We start from the raw sequence: 21,733 nt of genomic DNA, 5'->3' as shown, positions 1-21,733 counted from the left end.
TTTGAACGCCACAAACTTAGAAAGTTTGATAAGTTCGATATAATTCGGTTAAGAACCAAAGAGAAAATTCTTACAAAGTAATGTTTTAATTCAAAAATATTGTGTGTAACCTTACAAATGTTCAATCACTAGCTTTATATAAACCTATAAGTGACCTTTCAAAGTGGACATTCAACTAGCTATTAACAGAAACATTTAAACTCGGTTCAAAACTTGTGGTGGACAGCCAAAGAGTCATGTCTTTTCACTTGATTCATGTATAGCTAAAAAGTCATGTCTCTTCACTTGATGAAGGCTTAATGTTCCTTAAATCTGTTGTTTATTGTCCCTTCATTTTCCTTATGCCCGAATGTTATAATGCTTGGCATTCATCTCTTTTAATGGCACCATAATATACTTTGAGTGCATAAAACGGATCAGGCTTGAAAAGTCATTCCTTGGTCTAATGAACAGTCACCTACAACATAAGTAAATAGACATTAAACATTTGCAACTTTTCATATTCTTATTCAGCTAAAACATTTAACTAAAAACACATGTATTTATAATAGAAATCAGCTTATTATAAACACACACGCATTTATTTATGAACATGTGACACAAACAAAACACTTGACTTAATCATGCTAAAATAATTCATGCATATTTATATCATATGATTAAAACAAATCATAAGATGACAAACACTCCATGTGCATGTAAATATGAATATATAACTCAAACTCATGTTTAAACATAATTAATGTAATGGCCCAAATTCAAGGCTATCGGAATAGTGGTTTCGTAACCACAAATTCGATTTAAAGAGAAATTTATTTTAATATTTTTGCATGAATATTGATATGATAGGAAAATCGTATGAAAATATCAATAGAAAAATTTTACCGATTTAGTGGTTAGTTAGAAAAATAAATTATTGAAGAAATTGGGTAAAAATAAGGTATCGAGACTTCAATCTCGTAAAACCAAGTCAAAAATATTTCTATAAATATTTATGAAGTGTTAGTAATATGGTATTAAAATTTCGTTAGAAAATTTTAATGTTTGGGTAGTCAATTAAGTGAAAAGGACTAAATTGAAAAAGGTGTAAAAGTTACTAGAAGGGTTAAATAGCTCAATTGTTAAATGAAGAGGGACATAAATTGAAAATAACCCCAAAAGGAGATATTTTGGGTGGCACACGCTTTTCTCAGGATAATTGAAGAATTAAGGGTAAAATTGGAATATTGCAAAATTTACTTTAAAAGTTAGGACTAAAGTGGAATATCTAGAATTCTCTTTATTTTTCTGCATACTCATCAGCCAAAAAAATGTCCTAAGGGTTTCTTCAAGCTGGTTTTTCATAATTTTTGCACCAAGTGAGTCAATCCTTGCCTTTTTCTAGTAATTTTTGTGTTTCTAAGACTTTTACAACTAGGTCCTATTACTAAATTCATTAGTTTTTGATTTTATGACTAAATTTGAAAGTTGATATGAACATGTGCTGGAAGTTTATGATGAAATAGGATGAAATTGGAGCTTTAATATGTTTATGAGATGATTTTATTAGGTAATTTCAATAGAAATTGATTTGTAGGACCTAATTGTGAAAAAGTTTGGAATTAAAGTCTAGTACTAAAATTCTGATTTCCAAAGCTTATAAAGTAGTTTAAAGTGATGGGATAAAGTGTTAATTGAGAAAAATCAGCTCAATTGAGAGGTTAATTGAGCAGGGATGAAATTATCCTTTATTGAAAGTTTAGGGAAAAATGGTAATTAACATCAAACACTAAAACAGTTTTGGACAGCAACAGTACTCTAACTTTGAAAATTCACCAAAAATTGTAGAGATTGAATTATAGGATGAATAAAATATTAAATTAAATCTTGTTGAGTCTAGTTTCTCATCAAAGAAATGGTTTAATCAATGGAATTGTAAATCATGAGATATAATCGATTTTGTGAGACAAGGTCAGAATGAATTCGGGTTCCCCTGTTCTGACTTTGGAAAAACATTAAAAATTGTATAAAAATTATTATGAGTTATAATTTATATAGTTAGAATCCCTAATGAGTCTACTTTCATAAAAAACAAACGGAAACATCATCTGAATTCTGTACAATGAGATAATTAATTTTTAGTGAAGAGGGGTTGGAACTATCAAACAATGAAATAAGGGAAACTTTAAAGAATAAACTGTACTTGTTGGATAAACCAAAAATTCTGAAAATTTTATGGTAAGAATATATGCGAGTCTAGTTTCAAGGAAAATTAACATATCTTGATTTGGAGTTCCGTAGCTCAAGATATAAATAATTTAGTGACTATGACTCAGTGAGATAGCTTTTAATGCACTATAAATAATAATGGAATTTTAGAGAATGTTGCATATGAACATGAAATATATTAGATTAATGATCAAATTTATATATTTAGATCCAGAAAATTCAAATACGAAGCAAGATCGAGGGAAAGAAAAAGTTTGGGATTAGTAGATTTTTGGTTACGAACAAGTGTCGAGGTAAGTTCGTGTAACTTGAATTATATTCTTAAATGCTTGAAATGTTTGTTAATGATGTGAATATGATTTGAATGTTCATTGTATAAAAATTGATGAAACATTGATATATTTGATAAAAAGGGGAAGAAATCCCGGTTGAATGAAAGGAAAATTCGATGGATCTCTGAAAATGAATTGACGGTAAAAAGGATCTAGCCCGGACGGGTGATCCTATCCTGATATAGCCCTCCCGAAGAATATGTGGAAAATGGATTTAGCCCGGACGGGTAATCCGAATTAGGGTCTGAATTTAGCCTGGACTGGTAATTCAGATCCAAGCTCATTAGAGTAATTGTCGTTGCAGGGGATTTAGCCTGGACTGGTAATCCCGACAATACTCTATGAGTTTATATTACAGGGGATTTAGCCTGGACTGATAATCCCGCTGTAAGGATGAGGTTCGCGGGAGTGTGCTCTCTAAAATGGAAATGTGCGCACATAAATATGAATTGACGGACCCGGATTTGTACACTTAGGTGTACTCCTGAAAATCCATCGAAATTCCGAGAAATTCAACGGGATAAATATGGAAAAATAACAAGGGAATGAAAAATATGGAATTGATGAGCTCATCAATCATTTGTCTTTGTAATGAATTTATATGATGTTTACTTAACTAATGCAAAAAGTTGAGTTTGTATGTGATAGGTATATGTTTATGTAAATTGGATGTGTGCTTGTGTTATTAAACGATAGGTGTATAATATGGTAAGTATAATTCTTGTTGCATGAACTTACTAAGCACAAAGTGCTTACCCCGTGTTTCTTTTCCCCTGTTTTGTAGTGTTAAGAGCTCAGAGGTCGGATTTGGTCGGAGACACATCACACTATCAACCTCAAGATCTCGGTATATAAAGGAACTTTATTTTGGAAATCAATGGCATGGATAAGCTAGTAAAGTAAATGTTAGTGTGAAATGAATGTATAGTTAGCCATTGGTATGGCTAACAAATTTTGGTTTTGGTTTGTGATGAGATTATCTTATGAATACGGTAAATCTACCTTGAAAATATATTGAAATGAATTGGTTGTGTTGGATTGGTCTCGGTTTAAAATTTGCAGGGAAGATTAGATATTTATAAAGGGATTATATTGTGTTTTAAAAAAAAACTTTGGGATTTTACAAAAAAAATTTATTCGGTAAAATCTGGTAATGCCTCATACTCTATTTTGGCGACGAATACGGGTAGGGGTATTACATTTGTTGGTATCAGAGCTACGGTTTAGCCGGTTCTCGGACCGACGTAGCAAATATGAGATTAGCTATACATGCCAGTCAAATTATTATTGATAGTGTGATATCTCCTGACCATTTGAAATGTGATTTTCTTATAGTAAATGTCTGTCGACCGAGCTCAACCCGAGGAAGCCGGGAGTCATGCTCCGGCTTCAGAACAAAGAGAAGCTGAAGCTACTAGTAGTAGAAGGTCCGAGACAAGGGACCAAAATGAAAAAGCTAAAATGGCCTTCTATCAAATGATGAATGAATGGTTTGCTCAGTATATAAGAACTAACCCTATAGTGCAGCAAGCTCAAGCTCCTCCTCCCCCTCCTCCACCAGTTCCCGAGATTCCACAGTGTACAGGTACTGAATCTATCAGAAAAGGGAAAGCTCCGGTTTATAAAATCAGAAAATATGGGCAGAAGAATTCAGAGCTGCAGTTGATGATGATCCCGAACGGGCTGAGTTTTGGTTAGAGAATATTATTCGGGTTTTGGAGGAATTATCTTGAACACCAGAAGAGTGTCTGAAATGTGCAGTATCATTGTTAAAAGATACAGCTTACCACTAGTGGAATACTAAAGTTTCAGTTGTTCCGAAAGAAGAAATTACATGGGAATTCTTTCAGACCGAGTTCAGAAAGAAATATATTAGTCAGAGGTTCCTTGATCAGAAGAGAAAAGAATTTCTTGAGCTGAAACAGGGTAACAGATCAGTATCTGAGTATGAAATAGAATTTGTCCGATTGAGTAAATATGCTCGGGAATGGGTACAATCAGAGGTCGAAATGTGCAAACGATTCGAAGAAGGGCTGAATGAAGAAATTAAGCTACTGATCGGAATTCTTGAAATTCGAGAGTTTGCTACATTGGCAGAGCGAGCTTATAAAGCAGAAGAATTGAGCAAAGAAAAGAAACAAGCTGAAAGAGAAGCTCGAGTTTTCAGTAAAAGATCGATGGAAAAATCTCAGTTTTCTGCTTCAAAGAAATTGAAGAAATACCAGGATCGTTTAACCTCAGCCACTGGGTATTCGGGTAGAGAGCGAGGTTTTCAGCGTACTAATCCAAGACCTTCTACTCCATCAGTGACCAGTGTTGGCAGTGTTGGTACCCCTAAGCCAAAATGTCAGTACTGTAATAAAACTCATTTTGGTGAATGTCGATTAAAGTGCGGAGCTTGTTACCGATGTGGTTCTTTCGATTATTTCCTCAGAGATTGTCCAGAAAGGGGTGAAAAAGAAGCTGAACAGACATCGAAGCCAAGTAATCCAGTTTCGAGGGGTAGACGACCTCGACCATCTGGTGATGTTGGTGGTAGTCGAGGAGCTACGAGAGATACTACAGGTAGGCCTGAGGTACGAGCACCTGCTAGGACATATGCCATCCATGCTAGAGAAGATGCTTCAGCACCTTATGTTATTACTGGTACATTTTCTTTACTTGATACTGATATTACTGCATTGATTGATCCTGGTTCTACACATTCATACATATGCACAAAATTAGTATTTGTTAAAAATTTATCTGTTGAACCTACTGAATTTGTGGTTAAAGTCTCGAACCCCCTGGGCCAGTTTGTCATGGTGGATAAAGTTTGTAAAAATTGTCCAGTGATGGTAAAAGGTATTTGTTTTCCGGCTAACTTGATGTTACTTCCTTTTGATGCGTTCGATGTGATACTGGGTATGGACTAGCTAACTCAGCATGATGTAGTAGTAAACTGTAGACAGAAATATATTGTATTGAAGTGTCAAAATGGAGAATTACTTCGGGTTAAATCTGATCAGACAGAGGAATTATCTAATGTGATTTCAGTGATGACAGCTCAGAGGTGTATCAGAAAAGGGTGTGATGCTTATTTGGCATATGTGTTAGACACTAAGGTATCTGAGTCAAAGATCCAGGCAGTGCCAGTTGTATGTGAATTTTCTGATGTGTTTTCAGAGGAATTACCGGGGTTGCCACCAGAAAGAGAAGTGGAATTTTCTATAGATTTAATTCCGGGAACTACTCCAATCTCCATATCTCCGTATCGTATGGCTCCTACAGAATTAAAAGAGTTAAATACACAGTTGCAAGAACTTGTTGACAGGGGTTTTGTCCGACCGAGTCATTCACCTTGGGGTGCTCCAGTTCTATTTGTGAACAAGAAAGACGAATCCTTAAGATTATGTATTGATTACCGACAACTTAACAAAGTCACTATAAAGAATAAGTACCAATTACCTCAGATTGACAATCTATTTGACCAGTTGAAGGGTGCCACTGTATTTTCAAAGATTGATCTCCGATCGGGCTACTATCAGTTACGGGTAAAAGAGTCAGATGTACCAAAAACAGCTTTTAGAACCAGGTATGGGCATTATGAGTTTCTGGTTACGCCGTTTGGGCTGACTAATGCACCTGCAATATTTATGGACTTGATGAATCGGATATTCAGACCGTACTTAGACAGGTTTGTGGTAGTTTTTATTGATGATATCTTGGTCTATTCTCGAGACGAAAATGAGCATGCAGAACATTTGAGAATTGTGTTGCAAATTCTGCGAAAGAAGCAGCTATATGCTAAATTTAGTAAATGTGAATTTTGGCTTCGAGAAGTGGGTTTTCTCGGACATATTGTATCTGCAGAAGGCATCAGGGTAGATCCGAGTAAAATCTCAGCTATTATTAATTGGAGTCCATCGAAAAATGTATCTGAAGTTAGAAGTTTCTTGGGTTTAGCTGGTTATTATCGGAGATTTGTAAAGGGGTTCTCTATGATAGCTTCTCCTATGACCCGTTTATTACAGAAAGATGTTAAATTCGAGTGGACTGATGAATGCCAGCAGAGTTTCGATCGATTGAAAGATTTGCTAACGAAAGCACCTGTGTTGATACAACCTAAACCAGGTAAAGAATTTATTATTTATAGTGATGCATCATTAAATGGTTTAGGTTGTGTCTTGATGTAAGAAGGTAAAGTTATAGCTTATGCTTCGAGACAACTTAAGACACATGAAAGAAATTACCCGGTGCATGATCTTGAATTAGCTGCTATTGTATTTGCATTAAAAATATGGCGGCATTATTTGTATGGTGAAAAATGTCATATTTATACTGATCATAAAAGCCTGAAATATTTGATGACACAGAAAGATTTGAATTTGAGACAGCGTAGGTGGCTTGAATTGATAAAAGACTATGATTTGGTTATTGATTACCATCCGGGTAAGGCTAATGTTGTAGTTGATGCTCTAAGTCGAAAATCTCTGTTTGCTTTGCGAGCTATGAATGCCCAATTGTCTTTGGTTGATGACGGTTCAGTCGTAGCTGAGTTGAGAGTTAAACCGACATTTCTACAACAAATATATGAAGCTCAGAAAAATGATGAGAAGCTACAGGCTAAACGGGTACAATGTGAGTCAGGTAATGATTCAGAATTTCAGATTGGGATTGATGGTTGTTTATTATTCAGAGGTAGAGTATGTGTACCGAAGAATTCAGAGCTTGTACAGAAGACTTTACACGAGGCACACAGTGGCATTATGTCCGTACATCTGGGAGGTAATAAAATGTATAATGATTTGAAGAAGATGTACTGGTGGCCAGGTATGAAACGCGATATTTCTGAGTTTGTATCAAGATGTCTGATATGTCAACAGGTCAAAGCTGAACATCAGGTACCTTCGGGGTTGCTTCAGCCAATCACTGTACCGGAATGGAAGTGGGAAAGAATTACTATGGATTTTGTGTCCAGATTACCATTGTCACCGAAGAAGAAAGATGCCATTTGGGTGATCGTTGATCGATTAACAAAATCAACACATTTTATTCCGGTACGTATGGATTATTCTCTAGATAAATTGGCTGAACTGTATATATATGAAATTGTCAGGCTACATGGAGTGCCAATCTCCATTATATCAGATAGAAATCCCCGATTTACATCTCGTTTCTGGGACAAATTGCAAGAAGCCTTGGGTACTCAGTTGTATTTCAGCACTGCATTTCATCCTCAGACAGATGGTCAATCTGAGCGTGTAATTCAGGTATTGGAAGATATGCTCCGATGTTGTATATTAGAGTTTGAAGGTAATTGGGAGAGGTATCTACCTTTGATTGAATTTGCTTACAATAACAGTTATCAGTTCAATATTAAAATGGCTCCGTATGAAGCTTTGTATGGTAGAAAATGTAGAATACCGTTATATTGGACAGAGCTCAGTGAAAAGACGATACATGGGGTTGATTTGATTCGGGAAGCAGAAGAAAAAGTCAAGGTGATTCGAGATAGTCTAAAAGCAGCTTCCGATCGTCAGAAGTCATATGCTGATCTTAAACGAAAAGAGATTGAATTTCAGGTGGGTGATAAGGTATTCTTAAAAGTGTCTCCTTGGAAGAAAGTTCTCCGATTCGGTCGAAAGGGTAAACTGAGTCCAAGATTTATCGGGCCATATGAAATCATAGAAAGAATTAGACCAGTCGCTTATCGATTGGCATTACTACCGGAACTCGATAGAATTCATAATATTTTTCATGTATCTATGCTACGACAATATCGATCAGATCCTTCACATGTTATTTCTCCAACAGAAGTGGAAATTCAGCCGGATATAACTTACAATGAAGAACCGATCAAGATATTGGCACGAGAAACAAAAGAGCTTCGAAATAAAAAGATAAATTTGGTGAAAGTATTATGGCAAAAGCACGGGATAGAGGAAGTGACATGGGAACCAGAGGAGGCAATGAGGAAACAATACCCGGACCTCTTTACTGGTAAGATTTTCGAGGACGAAAATCCTTAAGGGGGAAGAGTTGTAATGGCCCAAATTCAAGGCTATCGGAATAGTGGTTTCGTAACCACAAATCCAATTTAAAGAGAAATTTATTTTAATATTTTTGCATAAATATTGATATGATAGGAAAATCGTATGAAAATATGAATAGAAAAATTTTACCGATTTAGTGGTTAGTTAGAAAAAGAAATTATTGAAGAAATTGGGTAAAAATAAGGTATCGAGACTTCAATCTCGTAAAACCAAGTCAAAAATATTTTTATAAATATTTATGAAGTGTTAGTAATATGGTATTAAAATTTCGTTAGAAAATTTTAATGTTTGGGTAGTCAATTAAGTGAAAAGGACTAAATTGAAAAAGGTGTAAAAGTTACTAGAAGGGTTAAATAGCTCAATTGTTAAATGAAGAGGGACATAAATTGAAAATAACCCCAAAAGGAGATATTTTGGGTGGCACACGCTTTTCTCAGGATAATTGAAGAATTAAGGGTAAAATTGAAATATTGCAAAATTTACTTTAAAAGTTAGGACTAAAGTGGAATATTTAGAATTCTCTTTATTTTTCTGCATACTCATCAGCCAAAAAAATGTCCTAAGGGTTTCTTCAAGCTGGTTTTTCATAATTTTTGCACCAAGTGAGTTAATCCTTGCCTTTTTCTAGTAATTTTTGTGTTTCTAAGACTTTTACAACTAGGTCCTATTACTAAATTCATTAGTTTTTGATTTTATGACTGAATTTGAAAGTTGATATGAACATGTGCTGGAAGTTTATGATGAAATAGGATGAAATTGGAGCTTTAATATGTTTATGAGATGATTTTATTAGGTAATTTCAATAGAAATTGATTTGTAGGACCTAATTGTGAAAAAGTTTGGAATTAAAGTCTAGTACTAAAATTCTGATTTCCAAAGCTTATAAAGTAGTTTAAAGTGATGGGATAAAGTGTTAATTGAGAAAAATCAGCTTAATTGAGAGGTTAATTGAGCAGGCATGAAATTATCATTTATTGAAAGTTTAGGGAAAAATGGTAATTAACATCAAACACTAAAACAGTTATGGACAGCAGCAATACTCTAACTTTGAAAATTCACAAAAAATTGTAGAGATCGAATTAGAGGATGAATAAAATATTAAATTAAAGCTTGTTGAGTCTAGTTTCTCATAAAAGAAATGGTTTAATCAATGGAATTTAAATCATGAGATATAATCGATTTTGTGAGACAAGGTCAGAATGAATTCGGGTTCCCCTGTTCTGATTTTGGAAAATCATTAAAAATTGTATAAAAATTATTATGAGTTATAATTTATATGGTTAGAATCCTTAATGAGTCTATTTTCAGAAGAAACAAATGGAATCATCATCTGAATTCTGTACAATGAGATAATTAATTTTTAGTGAAGAGGGGTTGGAACTGTCAAACAATGAAACAGGGGAAACTTTAAAGAATAAATTGTACTTGTTGCATAAACCAAAAATTCTGAAAATTTTATGGTAAGAATATATCTGAGTCTAGTTTTAGGGAAAATTAACAGATCTTTATTTGGAGTTCCTTAGCTCAAGATATAAATAATTTAGTGACTATGACTCAGTGAGATAGCTTTTAATGCACTATAAATAATAATGGAATTTTAGAGAATGTTACATATGAACATGAAATGTATTAGATTAATGATCAAATTTATTTATTTAGATCTAGAAAATTCAAATACGAAGCAAGATCGAGGGAAAGAAAAAGTTTGGGATTAGTAGATTTTTGGTTACGAACAAGTGTCGAGGTAAGTTCGTGTAACTTGAATTATATTCTTAAATGCTTGAAATGTTTGTTATTGATGTGAATATGATTTGAATGTTCATTGTATAAAAATTGATGAAACATTGATATATTTGATAAAAAGGGGAAGAAATCCCGGTTGAATGGAAGGAAAATTCGATGGATCTCTGAAAATGAATTGACGGTAAAAAGGATCTAGCCCGGACGGGTGATCCTATCCTGATATAGCCCTCCCGAAGAATATGTGGAAAATGGATTTAGCCCGGACGGGTAATCCGAATTAGGGTCTGAATTTAGCCTGGACTGGTAATTCAGATCCAAGCTCATTAGAGTAGTTGTCGTTACAGGGGATTTAGCCTGGACTGGTAATCCCGCTGTAAGGATGAGGTTCGCGGGAGTGTGCTCTCTGAAATGGAAATGTGCGCACATGAATATGAATTGACGGACCCGGATTTGTACACTTAGGTGTACCCCTGAAAATCCATCGAAATTTCGAGAAATTCAACGAGATAAATATGAAAAAATAACAAGGGAATGAAAAATATGGAATTGATGAGCTCATCAATCATTTGTCTTTGTAATGAATTTATATGATGTTTACTTAACTAATGCAAAAAGTTGAGTTTGTATGTGATAGGTATATGTTTATGTAAATTGGATGTGTGCTTGTGTTAGTAAATGATAGGAGTATGATATGGTAAGTATAATTCTTGTTGCATGAACTTACTAAGCACAAAGTGCTTACCCCGTGTTCCTTTTCCCCTATTTTGTAGTGTTAAGAGCTCAGAGGTCGGATTTGGTCGGAGACACATCACACTATCAACCTCAAGATCTTGGTATATAAATGAACTTTATTTTGGAAATCAATGGCATGTATAAGCTAGTAAAGTAAATGTTAATGTGAAATGAATGTATAGTTAGCCATTGGTATGGCTAACAAATTTTGGTTTTGGTTTGTGATGAGATTATCTTATGAATACGATAAATCTACCTTGAAAATATATTGAAATGAATTTGTTGTGTTGGATTGGTCTCGGTTTAAAATTTGCAGGGAAGATTAGATATTTATAAAGGGATTATATTGTGTTTTAAAAAAAAACTTTGGGATTTTACAAAAAAAAATTTATTCGGTAAAATCTGGTAATGCCTCATACTCTATTTCGGCGACGAATACGGGTAGGGGGTATTACAATTAATATATGAGACACATAAATATAATGCATGACATAACTAAATGCAAACTAATTAAATTGAAACAAAAACTTAATTAATGACACACTTCACACATGTTAAACATGTAATAAAATGAGATATATTTATCCGCTAGTTTTCAAGATGCATTTAACACGCAATTAAAACTAACAACTAAATTAACTAAAAGCTAACAGCATTAAAAACACATAAGTCACATATTAACGTCTCATACTAAATAAGAAATAATAAAAACGGTGGAATTATAAATAAAATGAGATGGACTGTTTGGCCTCAAAAAAAGCCCGCATACAAATGTTGCATGGGTTTTGAACAATTTCATCTTGCATTTGGGCCCTTTGAGCTTAGGCCAATCTCGAGTCCTTCTTGTCGAGTCACATGATGTGATCGGAATCACATCAAGAAGTCTCAAGACCTTGGACCCTTAGAGTAAAAATTAAGTCTAAAACATGCAAGTCTCGAGACTTAAGGCAGAGGACATTGAAAGCAAGATGAAAACACATCAAGATCATCCCAAAACCATATCATTTACATGCAAGCACAAAATAAGGCTCAAGAATGCTTGAAAACATTAAAAAAAATCGATTCTCTAACTTCAAACATCAATAAATCATATTCATGAGTTCTAAAACACTTTGATCCATTTTCAAAATTCATATCAGTCAAAATTTGTAATCCGAAGAACATAAATGACTATTACAATGTATTAAAACTTAAATTGAAATCTCCAACATAACAGAGACTCCATCGAATAAAAATTCAAATTTATAAGCTTAATATTAACTAAAATCGATCTTTGTACATGCCAAATTATACGAGAAAATATTCAAAGTTTTAATATATAATTTTGAAAATTTTCTAAGGTGATGAAACCTCTCGAGCGATGACGACTTCTCGTTATCCACAAATAAATCTATGTGTAAGAAACAACATCATGTTAAGCATAAATGCTTTAGTAATTAAATAAGGAAGATACTCAACTTACCTTTGGGTCTTATGAGGGTCAATCCATATTAAGGCTTTGTCATTCATTGCAAATTTACAACATAAATAAAATCTACATTAAACATAGTTCAAATTCTCATTTGATACACTTCATGAATCAAATTATTCTAACTAGATCAGTCAAACGATCATTATTCATTTTTCCAATTCAATAAAGCCTAGTTTTTCAATATTAACTCATATTTTATAAGAGCATTATAGTAAGCCATTAAATCCTTTAGAATTTGTGTCAAAATTCATATTTAGCTCATTATTCTCACATTTTATATTCTCTTTCTTATTTATAGCATTTAGCCTTTAGTAAACACTAGTAGAAGACAACTGGGATACACAAGATTTATCCAAACACTAAAGAGCACCAAATGTTAATCTCCACAATGTTTAGGGCATTAAAGTGCTAAGCCCAAAGGCTTCACAAATTGCACGTGAATGCAAGGTCCAGAGGCTAACTAAAGGTGCACGTAATATGTGCAAAACCAGAAGGAATCAAGACTCTAAATATCAAGATCTGCAAAGAGGTTATGCACCAGTAGTCCGAATAACATGCTCGACCAAAGTTTAATGGATCAAAACAATAGGTATCATCACATAACTCCAAAACCACACATAACACCCATAAGCACAGAACTTCGAGTTAAGATAGAGTTCCAGGCCAAAACATAACTCCAAGCCCAAAAATGAAACTCTGTATCTAATCCCTATTGACAAGCCAATTGTATCCTAACTTGTTTTCTAAAATTACAAGGGAAAATTTATTTAGCAATTCAATTTCATTCATAACACCTTCGTAATCACATATATACCACTTCACACATATTCATATATTTTTCCATATCCATATGCATACTATAACACTCCTCACCCGTCCCGACAATTAGTACCGATGAGAGATGCCATCAGAATTTTTTTGGAACAAAATAATTAACTTTCTTTAAGAAAATAAATATTAAAACATTTTTATAAAATTATAGAAAATAGATCAATTTTAGAGTTTTTAAAATTTTGTTTAAGTCATTTTAAATCGATTTGTGGGTGTTCAGAGGTGTCTGAGATTAATTTCGAGCTATAGAAAGTTCATTTTTAACAAAAAAGTGCAGTAGTACCATCAATGACCTAAGTACAAGTGATGGAAAAAATTCGATTCAATAACGGTTTTCTTGTATCGTAAAAAAATAAAAATTTTGAAAACCCAGTCGATTTGCGATATTTACAGTAATAAACTTTTTCCCAAAATAATACTTGTGCTTTGAGCGAGATAGATCCTAGATGTTCCCAGCTTTTAACTAAATGGTCTTCTCCACTATTCTCATACCATGAACTGCTTCGAGTGTGGGCTCAAACAATTATGAATCAAACACAGAACTAGAATTAATTTTCATTCTTTCAATAGGAAAGTAAATCTCTCTCTTATAGAAATTGGTAAAATTGTTATTCTCGGAAAGTAAAATTTATACTTAGAAATAAGTTCTCACTATTTTTGGGTAGAATCATAATATCTCAAAAGTTGTGTAACTTATAGTATTTTTAACCCTATCGGTGCCACCTATTTATAGAGAGAGGAAGGGAAACCTTAGTTGAATTAGTATAATGCATTTAATGCCTATTCAATTAAAAAAAACCAATCCCCTAGTTGAACTAGGAGAGAGAGGTGGTGGCTGCCTATCGATGTGTGAACACCGAAAGTGAGAATACTGCAACAAAATATACGAAATAAGGCAGTGTTCGCAAGTATACAGGTCAGGTTGTAATATAGTTTGTACAACGGGGTACAAAAGTACTTCGAGGAGCGTACCTAAGGGAGACTTGGTTAAACAGTAATTAATTCCTACACTAATAAGTCTAGCTAGTACTAAATCAAAATCATATTATGATTCGTCATGAAGAAAAGATGGTTTAAAAATAGAACATGCAAAATAAAAAAAAGTCAACATTGAATCTCTCGATTATGCTATTCAAAAGACTAACTTGTTTCAGTGTTCATAGTTAAATCTCGTTCTAGGGTTTTAATCAACTAGTAGCTAACCTAGTTATTAGCTTTCAACCTCTAACTAACCTAACTAGTCAGAAGGAACTACTTATCTCTTTGCCACACCTCAGATTTTTTAATCTATATTTTGGATGGTTGATCAACTGATTTTAGTAGGATTTTCTATGAGAGCCCACCTAATTAGTGAAATTAGATTGGTTTTATTTTGGCGCACCCTCTGGCAAACCGTTTCGTTATTTTCCACCATCTTACGAACTCTCATTTTGCGTTTGGCGAGCTCTTGCATTTTGGTGAGTTTACTTGTGTAAAAACACGTTAGTGACAAGTTCAGTTGTTGTGAAGTTAAGCATTCGATTATTAACCATGGTAAGTGGTACACATACCAGTTAAGTCTCAAACCTTAGGAAAGGAACGTGTCATTATGCATGACACCTGGAGAATCTCGATGGTTGTGCTTAATTAGTGTAATCGTGTGTGCATGTAAGGTGATTAAGGATCTTGTTTAGAATGGGAAAAGCTTAATCTTATATTAAAATAAATGTATAAAAGAGGAAAGACTTTAATTTTTCTTTTCTGTTTTTTCTTTGTTATCTTTGAAGAAAATTAAAAGTGTTCTTCGTTGCTTAAAGGAAGAACCTACGGTCATAACCTATTTAGAAACTGCCTTTGGAGCCAATCACTAGTAATCTCTTAAGTCCTCCTTTAGTTAGAGTATTAGGAAATGTAAGAGTGGTAGAAGTCATATATATATAATTTTTCATTGAATGTTTTGGAAGGAAGGAAACTTTACTCTGGTTACATTGTTACATGTTGTCGATTCTTATTTTTACGTAACAATCTCGGTTATTTTTGTATTTAACAGAAATGCTTGATTATATTTAGCTAAAGAAGTGGAACAAGGCCTGAGTAAGAAGGGGAAAGAACCTGTTGAGTTGATAAAACTTTCCTAGGAGTTTCTGGTGAGTTCCTTCCACTTTTGCTTTTAATAAATAATGAACTAGCTTAAAATTAATGTTATCTTTCCAGGTAAAGTTAGTATTATATTAGAAATTACATGTGCATTCTTGTGTTAACAAAATATAAATACGAAACCTAAATAAATGTGCATGAATGATTGAAATAGATATCCCATCCTTGGTGCAAAAGCTTAGTATCTAGAAAGGTGGAAAGGGGCTAATGGAGGTTTGATGAAGTGTGGTTGTGATGGGATTAGTAAACAGAGAATATGATATGGATACATTTTTCTTTTGGTAGGGTATGTGAATGCAAACTGAGATTGGTGAAGGACCCTGCTTTGCGGGGGAATACGTATGTGTTCAAATTAACAAGGAGGATTTGTAGAGGTTTAGATGGAACATTGGTTCTACGAAGCAATATCATAGAGATGGTACATTAGCTCTTTGGAGCTTTGATAGGATCTAAGGCTAGCACAAGGAAAGGTGTATAAATGTCTGTAAATATACCACATGTGAATTGTACTTGAATGTATTAAAAATCGATAGTAAACTATACTTACTTGAAATTGTACTTAAATGCGGATAGTATTCGCCAATGCATAAACTTATTCATAAACTGAGTTAGCTTGTGAATTGTGTTTAGATACAGTTAGTATTTGTTAGGGAGCTATACTTAGCTGCGGCATGCATTTGCATGAGAGTGATTTATTCCTCCTAAGGATAGTTATTGTTTATTTACGGAACTCACTATGTTCTGAACTTGCTTAGCTATTTTAGGTTGTTTAGGGTGGTTTATTTACGGAACTTACTATGTTCTGAACTTACTTGCATGAGAGTGGTTTATTTACGGAAATTCTATTTTAGGTCTTTTAGGGTGGTTGTGGATTTTTTAAAGGGATTCAACTAGATTGCTGACTCATTTTTGAGCAATTCATTTGCTTAATTTGTAACATGCATATATCGGGGTGGCTCGTATTTTTAGCCTCTTTTGTTTAAAATTTGTATAAAGTGAATTCGGGTTGTACCTTCATATAGTATTTTGTATAAGCTGGCTGTTATTGGCACTTCGCCAAAAATTCAAACTTTAATGTTATCTATGTTTTTGGTGTACTCTTATATTTTTACCTTGGGTATATGCCATATCAACAATAATCAGCCAAGCGGCATTTTAAAACTTGTTCCCTATTATATATTAAATGGCTTAATGAGTGAAACACCTTTGTTGTGATATTGCGTGATGTTTTTAATCTTTGGGTAACACCATCGTTTGCTAGTCTACTCAGTGGATTGGGGGTGCTACAATTTTATTAGTATCAGAGCTTCACTTTAGCCGATTCTTAGAAGATCAAATGTAGCAATAAGCATCGATATGCATGTTACATGTTTTTGGCTTAATCCCTTGTTGTATTGCTAAATTGATATTGTATTGTGTAGCTAATCTGATGTTTACAAATTTGCATGATGTGGTTCGTAAAGAGACAGAAAGCAATGCTCCTCCTTAATCTAGTGGCCCTAGTCCCTCAACGATTCGAGGAGCCACTAGAGTCGAAGCACGTGAAGCCCTACTTGAAATGACAGGGCAGTGGTTCGAATATTTTGTAGGTGCTGCTCCAACATCCCCTCCTCAACCATAACACGAGGTTGCTCGACCTTTGACTCTCACCCCCTATTCCAACTACTACCGTACCTTGAAGTGATCCAATAAAAGAAATTTGTAAGTAAGGGCTAAGAATTTAAAGGAAGAAAGGCCGATGATCCAGTAGTGGCTGAAAACTAGCTATATCGAGTGTGCCGAGTAACGAAGGAACTACAGTGTACTCCACCAAAAAATATTTGTTGCGTAGTCTATTTGCTGGAAGATGAGGCTTACCAATGAAGGCATATAATGAAGAGCATCACTCATAGTGAGCAAGTGAATTGGAAGTTCTTTCTGGGGAAGTTTCGTGAGAAGTATATTAGCAAACTTTTTATTGAGAAAAAGAAGAGAGAATTTTTAAACTTCTACTAAGGAAAGGTGACTGTATTTGAGTATTAGCATATATTTATTATATTAAGCAAATATGCTCATGAATTGGGCTAAACCAAGTTTTACTTGATAATATGTTTTACTATAACAAATTAAAGTGTTTTTGAATAAAATTTAAAGTTGAACAAAATTGGAAAAATGATAAAATCAAGTTAAAATGGTTTCAATTGAGTTAAGCATTTTCAATCATGTTAAAACCGTTTTTAAACAAGTTAGTATTGCTTTTTGGCTTGGTATTAATAGTTTTCTAAATATCGATATCCATTCTAAAATCAATACCAAATTGACATTTTGTTTTCAATCAATTACAAAAAGTATCGATACCTTTTCAAAAAGCACCAATACATTTTACCATGTATCGATAAATTGTCTTTGGTATCATTGTAAACTAACATTAGCAGTCACTAAATGGTCTGATAATTATGATTGTTTCTTATTTAGCTCAAGAAGCTAACAAAGGCTCAAGCAATCAAGGCAAAGGACCAATGTAGTAGCCTGTATCCTAAAGTTTTTGGTGAGTTCCTTCTTGTTTCCTTTAAGTTATGAAAATTGTATAATATGTGGGTTATGAAAGGTAAGTTGTCCCTAATGAAGATGGGTCAATATGTCTTGTATTAATGAGTGTGTAATAAGTTCGTGTTGTGTGTATGAGCATGGCCATGGTCGAGTTAAAAATAACCACCTCATGTGGGAGCCTAATGCCAGACTATTTATGATATGTGAAAATGTGAAAAAAAGCTTTATTTGTGATACCTCCAATAGGGAAACTTTATTGCAAACTAGATTGACAGATCACAGTTCGACCTTGTAGGAAAACACATGTTAAATCTAACAAGGAATGGGAAAACAAATATGATTTGGCTGATATACAATTCTGGATTCTGAAAATAGGCTCAAGACTGGCACGAGGTTGGATTATAGGTAAACATACATGACTCTAAGAAGTGCATATAAGTTGGCAGCATGTGCTTGCCAGGGATACTATGTGCATTTTTTTAACGAAGTGTCGTTATTAGAAAACTATACTCTAGAGTTCACTAAGTTCAATTGAACTTACTCCGTTACATTTTTCACTTAGGAAATTGATTAATAAAGGAAGATTCGTAGAAGGGGACTACGCTAGAGTTACACCTACAAGTGAGCCACTTGTTTATTTTGTATCATGCATGGTTGATTGGTGGATGGTGGACACCTACGTTTTGTATTTAACTTTTTCTTTTACATTGCAATTGTATTGTTTTGTCATATAAAGTGAAATTATCCCTGATTGTAATGAGTGTACGCTAAGCTCTCCTGAATTGTAGTTTACAAATCTATCTTTTCTCAAGTGTATTTGCCTTTTGTAACACCCCACCCATTGAAGCCCTAGTGTTTGAGCTTTGTTTGTAGAAGTAAAGTATGTAGAATAAGTTTTGAGTGAGTAAAGTATTAAATCTGGCTAAGTATATGAAATCAATGAATGTGCCTTCAGGCAAAGTCTTTGTTAGGCGAGCTTGGTGGTTTGGTAGACTCTCTTCTAGAGTATACACCACCCCAACGGTTGATGAATATGTTAAATCCTTAAAGTTAAGCTTTTAGAGTTATGTTAAGTCCTAAGTCTGGAAGAACCGCCTACTATATTATTATATTATTATTTTGATTGAACAAATTAGTTAGCCTAATGAAAACTAGTTAAAATGGGACAAGTTACTGTAGATGTCAGGACACACATTTATGATGAGATAGTACTTAGTCACGGGTACCGAAGGAAGGGTAGCAGGGTAATTTAACATGCCCACTAGGTTTACCTTCCGTGTATTTTTGTATAAATCCAGCCTTGACTTTCTAAGCAAGTTTATGCTTTCTTTGACAACCATATTTTCTTCCCAAAACTTTCTCTGCATTTTTCTCTCGAAAACCCTAGACCTAAGGCTTCCTAGAAGATTTGGGTCAACTGTACTCAACCAACTCCATCTTCGTTAGCACCTGGTAAAAATAGATGTAACTCAAGTTATTTCATGGTTGCTTACGATGCCTTAGGATTTTATGTTTTAGGGTTAGTTTAAAGTGTAAAGAAACTTCTAGATTTTGGGTTTCCTATTAATGTTCTTATAACTTGCATAGTTTTCTGTTAAAACAATTTAAAAAGGTTAACTTTTTATATTATAGCTCAAGATACTCCTGAAGGCCCTCGAGATAAGGGCAAAGGTCCTGTTTGTAACCTAGCTGTTCTGGTGAGTTTGTTCTTACTCTATATGTGTGTACGCTTGCATTTATGTTTGGTTTAAGGTAAGTATACCTATCCTGTGAAAACAAATTGTTTGCGCTAGAGAGACAAAATTTTTTGTCAATAGTCTGTTTTGGCATGTTCATGTTAAAGGTATAAGGGCCTTTCTTCGTGTTAAGCAATTACCCCTTCCACATATTTTTTCTTATGAAATGAACCAAATCGTCTAAAAGGAAAAAGAAAAGGAAATGAATTCATGGCGATGCCTTCAATGAAATGAGCATTGAATTGGCAGATCGTGATACATGAAAGCGGATGTGTAGCCTTTAGTAAGTCAAGTGTTATTGCAAACCAGGTTGGCAGTGCATGAAAAAGGAAAAGAAATTTAACAATGGTATGACTCTGAATATCGACTAAGGCTTCAGCTAATAAGAAGAAGGTTGTCTGTATGACGTATGGGCATAGTCTGGCGTATTGCCTATTTGTGTTAAGTATTCGACAATTGGCGAATTGTGTGACTGTGCTGAGGTGGAAATGCTTACTTGAATTTTATATGATTATTGATTTGTTAACCTTTGGAAACTCGCTAAGTTCTTCGAACTTACTTAGTTACATTTCCTTCTCAGGCTTGCTGATGAAGTAAAGGAACCTCCAAAGACCATGTTAGAGGATAAATCACCACTGTGAGATTTCTAAGTATTTTGTATTATGTATGGCATGGGGATGTTGTCGTGATGATGTCTTTTTAAAGAATAAATTTTGTATATTTGAGCTTATGCTTTTAAAACCATAGATCCGATGAAAATTCAATAAAGTTATTACGTTTTATGTAAAGCCCAAATTTATTTAACTTTGATTTATCGATGCTTCAAATCTCTTAAAAACATATATATATGCATATTAGTAATGTTGTGATTAAGTGGCGGTTTTCTCCCAACATGGTTTTGAGGAGATAGTCTTTTAAAGTAGTGACGCACCATTCTTAGATCCTCCTTAAGGATCGGGTTCAGGGCATTACACTTTTGATGGCAAGGATTGATTAATAGGTTGTTTTTATTAATTCCTATTACTTTCCTTAAAGATGCATTACCAAATGAGCGAAAAATAACAATTTTATCAATGTTTTAATACAAGTCAAAGGATTTGAATCTGTCAGTAGGGTCCCGATCCATCAGACAACTTAAGTGGTTGTTGGGTACACGCTATGACTTCCTGATGGACTAAGGGGTGTTACAAATTTTTGGTATCAAAGCCTAGGTTAGTCGATTCTCAAAAAATAAAAGGCTAAGTCACATCCCGTCATGCATGATATATCTCTAGCTTCGTTCGTGTACTTTTGATTTACTTAAGTTTTGTTGTAGCTAAGAAATATGTTTGAAAGCTCAAGAGAAGCGATGGGCGAAGTTATTGAGAGCCATGTACCTCTAGCGTAAGGACAAGGTCCTGCAGTTGATTCAGGCACAACCAAAAGTTCTTTTCATGATGCTTTCTTCACAATGATGGGTGAATGGTTTGATAAATTTATGGGGAAAACCCAAGTACCTCAATCACCCCAACGACCTCACCCTAAAGTGGTATAGCCAGTACCTTCTGCACCTCCGTCACTGGCTACAACTCAGTTTAAGGGAGATCTCGTGAGGAAGATATGTAAACGTGGTGCTAAAGAATTTCTAGTGATAAGGGTGATGATCTCACCGCAGCAGAGCATTGGCTATCTCACATAGGTAGAGTGATTGCAAAGCTGAAATGTACGCCGATGGATAGTCTCTTGTGCTCTGTTTCCTTGCTGGAAGGAGAGGTGTATCAGTGGTGGGAACACTAATAAGTGTGACCCTTGAAGAATAGATAGATTGGGAGTTATTTTTAATGAAGTCCAGAGAGAAGTACATTAACCAGATGTGTGTCAAGCAAATAAAGAAGGAGTTTCTGTATATCAAGCAAGGACAAATGTCGGTAATAGAATATGAACAAGAATTTGTAAGACTTAGTGATTACGTGCGAGACATGTTCCAAACCGAAAAAGCTT

The sequence above is a fragment of the Gossypium hirsutum genome, chromosome D06, assembly GCF_007990345.1.
Source record: "Gossypium hirsutum isolate 1008001.06 chromosome D06, Gossypium_hirsutum_v2.1, whole genome shotgun sequence".
NCBI classification, from domain to species: domain Eukaryota; kingdom Viridiplantae; phylum Streptophyta; class Magnoliopsida; order Malvales; family Malvaceae; genus Gossypium; species Gossypium hirsutum.
This window is presented reverse-complemented; position numbering follows the sequence as displayed.